We start from the raw sequence: 10,411 nt of genomic DNA on the forward strand, positions 1-10,411 counted from the left end.
TCTTGTATCTGTTGAGGCCTGATTTGTGACCAATTATATGGTCAATTTTGGAGAAGCTACCATGAGGTTCTGAAAAGAAGGTATATTCTTTTGTTTTAGGATGAAAAGTTCCATAGATATGTTAAATCCATCTGTTTCATAACTTCTATTACTCTCACTGTGTCCTTGTTTAGTTTCTGTTTCCATGAGCTGTCTGTTGCAGAGAGTAGGGTGTTGAAACCTCCCACTATTATTGTGTATAGTGCAAAGTGTGCTTTGAGCTTTAGTAAAGTTTCTTTTATGAATGTAGATGCCCTTTGATTTGGAGTATAGAGGTTCAGAAGTGAGAGTTTATCTTGGTAGATCATACTTTTGATGAATATGAAGTGTCCCTCTTTATCTTTTTTGATCAGTTTTGGGTGAAAATAGATTTTACTCGATATTGGAATGGCTGCTTCAGCTTTTTTGTTGGGACCATTGACTTGGAGAATTGTTTTTCAGCCTTTTATTCTGAGGTAGTGTCTGTCTTTGTCACTGAGGTGGGTTTCCTGTATGCAACAAAATGTTGGGTCCCGTTTACATACCCCATCTGATAGTCTATGTCTTTTTATTGGGGAATTGAGTCCATTCATATTAGTAGATATTAAGGAAAAGTACTTGTTGCTTCCTGTTATTTTGTTTTTAGAGTTGGAATTCCCTTTATGTGACTATCTTCTTTTAGTTTTGATGGAAGATTACACTTTTGCTTTTTCATAGATGTAGTTCCCCTCCTTGTGTTGGAGTTTTCCATTTATTACCCTTTCAAAGGCTGGATTTGTGGAAATATATTGTGTGAATTTGGGAATTTTTTGTTTGCTCTTTAAGGGCTTGTACCTCTTTACCTGTGTTCTCCTGTATTTCTTTAAGGGAGTTATTCATGTCCTTCTTAAATTTCTCTAGCATCATCGTGAGATATGATTTTGGATCCAAATCTTGCTTTTCCAGTGTTTTGGGATATCCAGGACTTGCTGTGGTGGGAGTAATAAGTTCTGATGAAGCTAAGTAGTCTTGGTTTCTATTTGTAGGATTCTTGTGTTTGCCTTTAGCCATCTGTTGATCTCTGGTGTTAGATGTTCTTGCTGTCCCTGACTAAAGATTGTTCCTCCTATGGGTCTGTAAGCTTGTGTCAGCTCTTCTGGGAAATCAGCTCTCCTCTGGTAAATCCTAGGTGCAGATGGCTGTGGATCAGTAGTCTGTCCTGAGTCCTGGGGTCAGAGCATACCCTGGAGACAGGATCTCCACTTGTGGAAAGGTGTAAAGAGGGCTATGGGTCTATTGTCCCTCCTAGGTGTGGTCAGAGTCCCTGGGTTAAAACACTCCCTGAAGGCAGGCTCTCTGCTTGCAGAGAAGGGGCAGAGAAGGTTGTGGATCCACCGTGTCACTCCTAGGGGTAGTTGGAGGTTGAGAGGATCCTGTCCCTGCAGCCCTGCGACTTGTGAGCTGGGTGCTCATTTCTAACGGGAGTGACTGATGCTCATTTCTAACAGGAGTGACTGATGTTAATTTCTAACAGGAGTCTACTTAGGGAGTAGACTCTTGAGTGGGGCTCATCCAACTTAGCCACAGCTTCAACTCAGCTGAGTAGAACATAAATTCGTTTAAGTGCTTAAGAACTGAAGAAACCAGCATCAAGCACACAATCCTTGTTCAGTATAGACTAACTGTATTGAATGAAAAGTTATTCTATTTAAAAGCCCAAGATCGCATAGACCATTAATAAAGAAATTGTATCACTCAGAGTGTCTTGTTGCTACAGTGATTTGAATGGTATTGATGTATTTCAACATTGGGGTGTTTGAGGCCAGCTATATACTAAAGTCTGCTAGGTATTGCAGGCAGAGCCATGTCTACAAAGAATTGAATTTGTGCCTCTTTTTTGGGAAACTTACATTATTTGATATGTAAAGAAAATTGTCACCTTTATTGTTAGCTTTCCTTCTATGTTGGCTGATCAGTTATAGGCCCTTCACGTAATGGTCTGTCTTTCTCCTGGAGATGGATTTTACAAGTTCCCTCTCCTCACTGTTAAACATTCCATCTAAGGTCCCTCCCTTTGAGTCCTGAGTGTCTCTCACCTCTCAGGTCTCTGGTACATTTAAGAGGGTTCTGCCAACCCCTACCTCCCAAGGTTGCCTGTTTCCATTCTTTCTGCTGGCTCTCGAGGCTTCACTCCTGTTCCCCTCTCCCCAATAATTGATTATGTTCCCCCTTTCCCCTTTCCAAGTGAGAATGAGTGATCTTCGTTTGTGCGCTTCAGCTTTTTAACCTTCTTGAGTTCTGTGGATTGTATCCTGGTTACTGTGTACTTTTTTTTTTTTTTTTGGCTAATATTCACTTATTGTAAAATTGTTTTCTCAGGGCTGATCATTTGGTATTGGATAACCAAATTGGTCTGCTTTTTCCTGGGGAAGGCTATTTTTCTTACTCTGAAAGTTGCCCCTTGATTTTGTGTAGGGTTGATGCCTTGGGAGCTTTTCTTAGACTGAATTTCTGAATTTTATATAATAAGAGGTATTTGAAGACTGCCGGGGTCCAGCCAGTTCACTGTATTTTTATGGTTTTTGATGTTTTTTTCATGTCTGTTATCATCTTCATATACACAAACAACATTATATGGGCATTATATAGACTAAACACATTATATTTAAGGATATATTTCCTTATGAATATATGAATGTAATAATAGTTACTGAAAAAAGGAGGCTATGAATTTTGATGAGAAGAAGGGCTTAAGAGGAGGAAAATAAATTAGAATATAATTATATTACTCTCAAAAGCCTTTTTAAAAAGATTATGTATAAAGAATTTTTTCTTCATCTTAGTTCTCCAAACTTTGCCGTGGAGTAGGCATGATAGATTTTTTTCTTTGCTCTTTAAAAAGAAATTACAAGCAGCTGAGACTCAAAGATAAATTATCTTGCTCTGCATCATATTGCTTAGAGGACAGTGGGCCAATCACAGGAACATAAGCAATATTGACTCTTTCAAATGAAATTCTTTTATCTCCCAGTATATGATGGTAGAAGAGAGAGTAAACAAATGTGATGGAGATCCCAAGGATCAATAGACCACAAAGGAGTGATGAGAGTCAGCCTGAAGGTTGGTGATATTTCAGCAAGGTAGGAAGAAAATCTAAGGACTTATGATGGCTTGAATGTTTTCATCCTAGATGCCTAAGAAAATGATGGTACAGGAGCTGGGGAGATGGCTCAGTACTTATACTGCTTGCTGCTCAAATGTGAAGATCCCTGTAAAAGCTGAGCATTGCAAACATGCCTCTAATCCTGCACTAGGAAAAGACAGGCAGATGCAGAGAGCTTGCTGGAACACCAGTCTAAGCAAAAATGGCAAGCTCCAAGTTCAGTGAGAGAACTTGTTTGAAAAATTAATATGGAACATGGCAGAGGAGATATCTCATATTAACTTCTGGCCTACATATGAGTGTATGTATATATATATATATATATATATATATATATGTGTGTGTGTGTGTGTACGTATGTATATATAGATATACATATGTATATATATATATATATATATATATATATATATATATATATATATATATATATATATATATATATGAGAGCACATGCACTCTCTCTCTCTCACACATACACATACACCCACACACTTATACACATGAACACATACATGAAAGCAGAGCACACACACATACATGCACACACACAAACATGATATCAACATTCACACTTAATAGACAGTAAAAATGGCATTGAAGAGATTCTTTGATTTGTTAATAAAAATATCATACCCGACAACAAACAACTAGAAATGGTGTTTTTCAATTCCGGAAAAGAATGTCAGGCTGAAAATATTGACTTGAGTATTGACTCTATATTTAACCTGCAATGGTTTGCAACCACACTTTGTTCTGAGAATAAATGTGAATAGGGGCAAAAGTATACAAATCCTGCTGTGCACCTCATAAGACAAAATAAAATCTTTTGTAGTAATTTTCAGCGTTTAATAGCCTTCATTTTGCCTTCCAACAAATGGAATTTTATACTACATAAGATATGCTGTATTTATTCAACTAATGAAGTTTAGAAATATATTTTTGATAGCAGGCTAATCAAATCAAAGAAAAGCTCCTTGTGACAATGGTGGGTCTTTTGGGGTAAATGAATACATTAAGAAGTTTTGAGAAATGCATTTCAACTTCCCTATGTAAACGTTCCTTGTATGGGTTCTACAGGGGAGCATGTTTGTCTTTGGCCTTTGTCACTGGGATCTGACCTATGGTTGCTAACAGCCCTGGAGTACATTCAGATCCTGATGTGTGAGGCTGAGCAAAAGTGTCATCTTTTGTGAAATGAAGGTTATAATACTGTTTACCCTTCCAACTTTGGTATAAGAGTTTAATTAACACATGTAATTTTCTTGACATAATATCTGATATGAAAAACAATGGGATCTGAGAACTCTTAACCATTTGTTATCATCCAAGAATTATTTTCAATAAGAATCTAAGAAGTGTTAAATATTATATCTAATACTAATAGCCTTAGGAAAAGAACTGTGTTACCCTAAAAATATTTTGGTCAAAATAACTGTACATTTTCTGAAGGAAATGGCCATGCATGTGTTTGTTATTTCAGATTTTCTCTTTCTGTATTCAGATTTTTAGTTCATTTGACCTTTGTATAACTAAAAGTAAATGTGTTTAATAACATTAATAAAAGTAGTATTTAATGACAAGTTTATTAAATGTCATAATTTAGAATAATAATTTTCCCTAAATCATAAAATAATGTTAATAATCCAATCACTAAAATAAATTCTTACATCTTGATAATTAAAAAATGAGAATTTATGAATAATAAGTTCAGTATTTTATAAGAATTATAACTATTTTCATTCTGTTTTTACTCTGAAGAAACAAATACTATTCAACATCTATAGCTCTCTAACCTTTGTAGGAAAATCTAGAAACATTCTAACACTCTATACCTCCTTCAATAAATTACAGAAGCTATTCAAGGTTGGAAATATCTGGGAGTCAGTGTGCAAGTTCTCTGTGCCTCATAACCAGACTTCTGGTGACCTTTTGGTACCTTTATTCATCCTAGAAATTTTTTTTATACTGAGAAGTATTTTCTTAGAAAGAATCCTTTTTCAGTTTTTTGTTTTGTTTTGTTTTTGGTAACCAAGATTTGTTTTTCTATTCCTTTAGTTATTTCAGAATAACTTTTAGTTTTACAAAGTATAACTAAACAGTGAAGAAAGGTGATCACAGGGCTATTTCCATTAAGTACTCATAGTGTAATAATTAAAGCTATTTACTGTAACCAGAAGTGGGATTGGTAAGTTTATGATAGGTCTATTTTAAAGATTCATAAACTTTTACCCAATAATAGCATACTGTTTACATGTGTTCCACAGTAGGAAAGCTCATATCCTACACAACTGTGTTCCTCACCCCTACTCATTCTTATCTGACATTTAAAAAATCTTACCAGCCATCATGCCTAAACAAGATCTAAACTATGATAACAGCCACAGACATGCTAAGTTGGAAAGGGAAATCTTATGGGCCCCACTCCTAAAAAAAGAACTGCTGGTCACTAGTGACTGCTGGGAAAGGGAGATCTAGTCTTCCCTGCGATAAACCATGTAATTTGTTATTCCATATGACATGGCCAACCCTGAAATCACATATAAACAAGCAGCACTCGACATACTCATTAAATTCCATTGATGTTTTGACCTATCCTTCTCAGGATGATTAGTCATCAAAACCTGTGGTCATTTGTATGTTTCTGTAGGATAACCACATCCCTATATTCATTGCAAAGTTATTTTAAAAAAAAAAGAAAAGCAGACAACACAGAAACACGCCATTTACAGGTGGATTGATGAACAAAAATATGGCATTGGCATACAAAGAAGCATATCTTTTTTATTTACATGGACAGAATCCACGATTTAGCTGTATAAAAGAACAGACACTGCACAACTCCATGTGTGTGATGTGTAGAAAGTAGTACAGTTCAAAGAAGCAGAGAAGCAAATGTGGACTGACAAGAGTAAAGAGTGACGAAGACATTGTTCTCTTTTAAGCATAAAAAACTGATGTGTGAAAAGAATAATTTCAAGAGACCTTCTATATAAGATAGTCTAGCAGTCAGCAATACAGCAGTACATGTCTACAATACAGCTGCACACATGCACACACACACACACACACACACACACACACTCACACACACACATGCAGTGAGCTAGTTAAATCAAACCTAATTGGAGTCATTATCCTTTTGCTATCATTTTAAATTATTCTCTGCATTTCATATGATGCACCTTGATCACTCTCACTTTCCAGTCCTTTCATGTCTGCCCCTTACCCTCATGACTTCTGTTCATCCAAAGTAAAAATAAAAATAGGAATAAATGGTTCAACTTGTGTTGTCTATATACTCACTGTGTCAGGGTCAAACTCTCAGGTGGCCTGCCCCTTAAATAGTAGAGCCGAGTCCTTCCCTCTCTTGCATCCCCCACCAGGTTAATTGTGGAGATCTATCCTTTACTTTTCGATAGTGATAGTTCTCTTTGGTGGCATGCTGTGTAGACTGCTGCTTTATAGGGGTATCATGGAGATAACAGTTGTCACAGAAGACTTCTATGTCCTTCTCTTTCAACTGAGCATTTGCAGTCATTGATATCACACCAAAGGTATCTTCCTTGCTCTTCACAGTCAGCAGCTCATGGGCCCCCACCCTCATCCCTACCTCCTGCCAGGATGCACTAGGACTATGGACCCAGACAAGGCCCTCAGTGGCAGCACATACCCAGACATCATCTTTGCCTCCGGTGGCAGTGCATGCTGCTCAGATCATTAGGGTCCCCAATGGCAGTGTGGCTCATGGACATTGACATGGCCTTAGGCTGCAGCACAGATGACAGACACCTGTATGGGTTTTGGAAGTAAGATGGGCCACAGTCGCCGAGAGGGCCCACAGTGAGGCAGTCATGACCATGCTCATTTATGTTCTAACTAATCATTTCTACTTCTAATAATAAATATATCACTAAAGGGAAATTGATAAGAATAACCTACTCCTTCAAACAACAAAGTAATCATAGAAAACCCACAAGAACTCAAGATGATTTGAAGATGATGGATATATTTCTTATCTTAGATGTAGCAATAATATTTTGGATATTTAAGTTCAAATCAGCAAAATGTATAGATTGGATATATGTAATTTCAGTATGTTAATTTAGTCTTAGTAATGTTAAAACAGCAAAACCAGGAACCCACTTAAAAGGTTCATGTTCATGATGCTCAATACACTCAAAACCAATCATTCTGTCTATATAACAACTTAAATGTTTATACTGTAATATCACTGCACAAGCAAATGCATTTTACTCATTATAAGTACAAAATCCTGTGTATCTGAATTTATGTGGGTATTATTTTGATTATGGAATGTGAATATCAGTAGGTTAAAGAAATAACAAAAATACATTCAATAAAGTACTTGTACGAAAAGTTGATTGGTGACAGGGCTTATAGTGTGGGACACATTACCACAGAGGGGCTATAAAATTCAAATGCCTCAAGAGGGAGAGTTAACATAAGTGTGTTAAAAGGCCAGGTGAAAATCAATGGGGTGTGGTGGCTTGAAGAAAGGCAGCTTGCACACCACACCTGAATCACTATAGAAACATTTGGAACCAAATAAGCCATCTGTGTTTTGGCTGTCTTTTTTTATTCACTGACTTATAATCTGCTGCCACTTATTTTAGGGAATTTGATTTATGCTTGCTTAAAATACCATTCTTTAGCTCCACTGACCCACATCTGTTTGCCTACTTTTACTCCAGAGCTGGAATAATAATTTATATATCATTAATTATATTAGGTGTTTAGAAGACAGTGATAATTTGAATTAATTCAAGGAACATATGTTGATTATCAACTACATGCCATATACAGTCTGCCGAGCATGACATGTAGGAAAATAGCTTAGGATAATTCAACATGACATGTTATCCCAGCTGCAGGAATAAACTCTAGGTAGAATAGTGGAGCAGAGATTCTTATTCACCTGGATGGTACAATCTGTTTATACCACTTTTTTTTCTTATTTCTCTGTTGTCATTTGTACAAATTATATGTTGACAGTTACATCCTTAACTTTGAGACTGATGGAAGGAAGCAGGATGGCTACCCAGCAACAAAAGCCAAAATATTAACAAATAGTCTTGCAACTGAGGAATGCAATGTTCATGAAGCAGTAGGTAAGGCAAGGCTTTGATAGATCTTGGGCATGTGGCTCCAACTGTGAGCTGAGTTAGTTCTTTCTACATGGGGCTGACAGTTTCAAAGAATCTCTAGTAGCATCAAGGTCTAAAGGCGGTAAGGCTCAAGCACACACATTAGCGGTAAATCTACACACCACTTTCGATTAGCATTGTCAATGGCAGGATGGTGATGCTACAAATCTGGAAATGTCTGGTCTTATCCTCAGCAGTCAAATACCCTGGATTTGGTATACTAATTTACATAAATTAGCACATAACAAAAAACCAGGTTGATGGGAGTTAGCCATTTTCAGGCTATAGCCTGAATGAGATTTTTTTTTTTCTCATAGTCTCAGGTCTTTGAATATTTCTCCCAGTTGGTAGAGATGCATGAATAGTCTTAGGAGATGATCAGGAAGAACGTCAAAGGGGATGGTCTTGAGGTTTCAAAGCCACATACCTTTCCCTGTTTTTCCTCTGCTTTGTGCTTATCTATCCAGATGTAAGCTACCAGCAATATGTTCTGCTGCAATGGAATGCACTCTTAACCCTCTGAAACCATAATCCTCCAATAAGTACTTCCTTCTCTAAGTTGCCATACTGCTTCACTCAGCAGTAGAAAAGTAACTAATACCAGTCATTCACAAGGTTATCTTAACTTTACCTAATGTCTCCAGACCCTGCTCATATTTCATTACTTGGGATTAACAGTGCATATGACCAATGTTCTGTAAAGCAGGTTGAGAACAAAAGAAGTTACTCGATTCAAATGCTAATATCTTAGATTCAGTGATTATCAAAACTCAGCAAATAGCCAGTTGTAGTGGATTGAGTGGAACTGTGTTTAATACAGCGTACAGAACACAGAGAGTCCTATCTCATAATCTCAACCCTAGCCCATTGCATCATTTCCTCTGATATACAAATTTCTCCATTCATTCCCATTCCCACCATTGCTCAGTCTATTTGTAAACTCCCATTACATTCCCATCACTGTCCAGTCTATTGTATGGAGCCTTGAGAATGAATATATACAGTACATGATTCACTTAGGGTGATGAGTTCATAAACATTGGTGAGAGCAACAATGCCGATACAGTGGATAATGAATGGTATGTGACCTTGTCACTAAACTCCAGCAATGGCTTTGCTGGTTGACCTCCTTCAGACAGAATTTGCCATTATTTCCTAATTTATACTGCGTAAGCATCTAGAATCACAGATTATTTTTCCAAATATCTGTTTGATCTTTTTGATTTTTGTCCTCTATAATAGAATTTAAGACAAGAGTTTTAATAATGAAGATTTTTATATATTTTAAATTTTCCTGTGCCATATTTAGATCAAATTGCTACATGTCTCTTCTTATAAGATTTCTTCTTATTTTTCCTAGAGCTAGCCTATAACTAGAGAGACATCAGAATATTTAAGTGATTTTTCAATATCCCTAAGAATAAATTCAGGTTTCCTGCTGTCATCAAGAGCTTTTCTAGACCTGATCCTAGGACCTTAGCTTACTAATTTTGGCTTGTTGACTGGCTTGGTGTTTGCACTCAAATCCATAGATGCGTGGCCTAACCTCCTTGCTGTTCCAGCCACTTAGTCACAGCCACAATCCACATCTTTTATGCTCTCCTTTAACCAGTCAAACACATCTTTTCTTTGTGTTCAAAGTTTGTATGCCTTTTAAATGCCACTGGGGGAAACTATCTACAAACGCTCCACAATGAAAGTGTCAGTTTGTACTGATGTTTCCCTCTATGGATACACAATTCAGGCATTTTATAGTAGCCAGTGTTATCTGGTTTACCAATTCCCGGCTTTTGATATGCTCACTTACAACAAGGATTCTATTGTACTTTTATTTCAGTCATATGGCCAATAACACACTATCTAATACTTTCATGATTTAGTCTTATGGTTATTAAAAAAGAAGATAACTCATTTTCCTTGATACTACATATTTATTTGTTACAATTTAACAAATTCATATTAGTGAAGTAGCTTTCAAAATAACCAAAATAAATTCTATAAAAGTAGAATTTTATCTTTTAGTCCTTTCAATTCTATATGTGACACACTTAAATGAACTTTAATTGAAAGTACCAGGTAGCCA

The sequence above is a fragment of the Mastomys coucha genome, unplaced genomic scaffold (genome assembly GCF_008632895.1).
Source record: "Mastomys coucha isolate ucsf_1 unplaced genomic scaffold, UCSF_Mcou_1 pScaffold3, whole genome shotgun sequence".
NCBI classification, from domain to species: domain Eukaryota; kingdom Metazoa; phylum Chordata; class Mammalia; order Rodentia; family Muridae; genus Mastomys; species Mastomys coucha.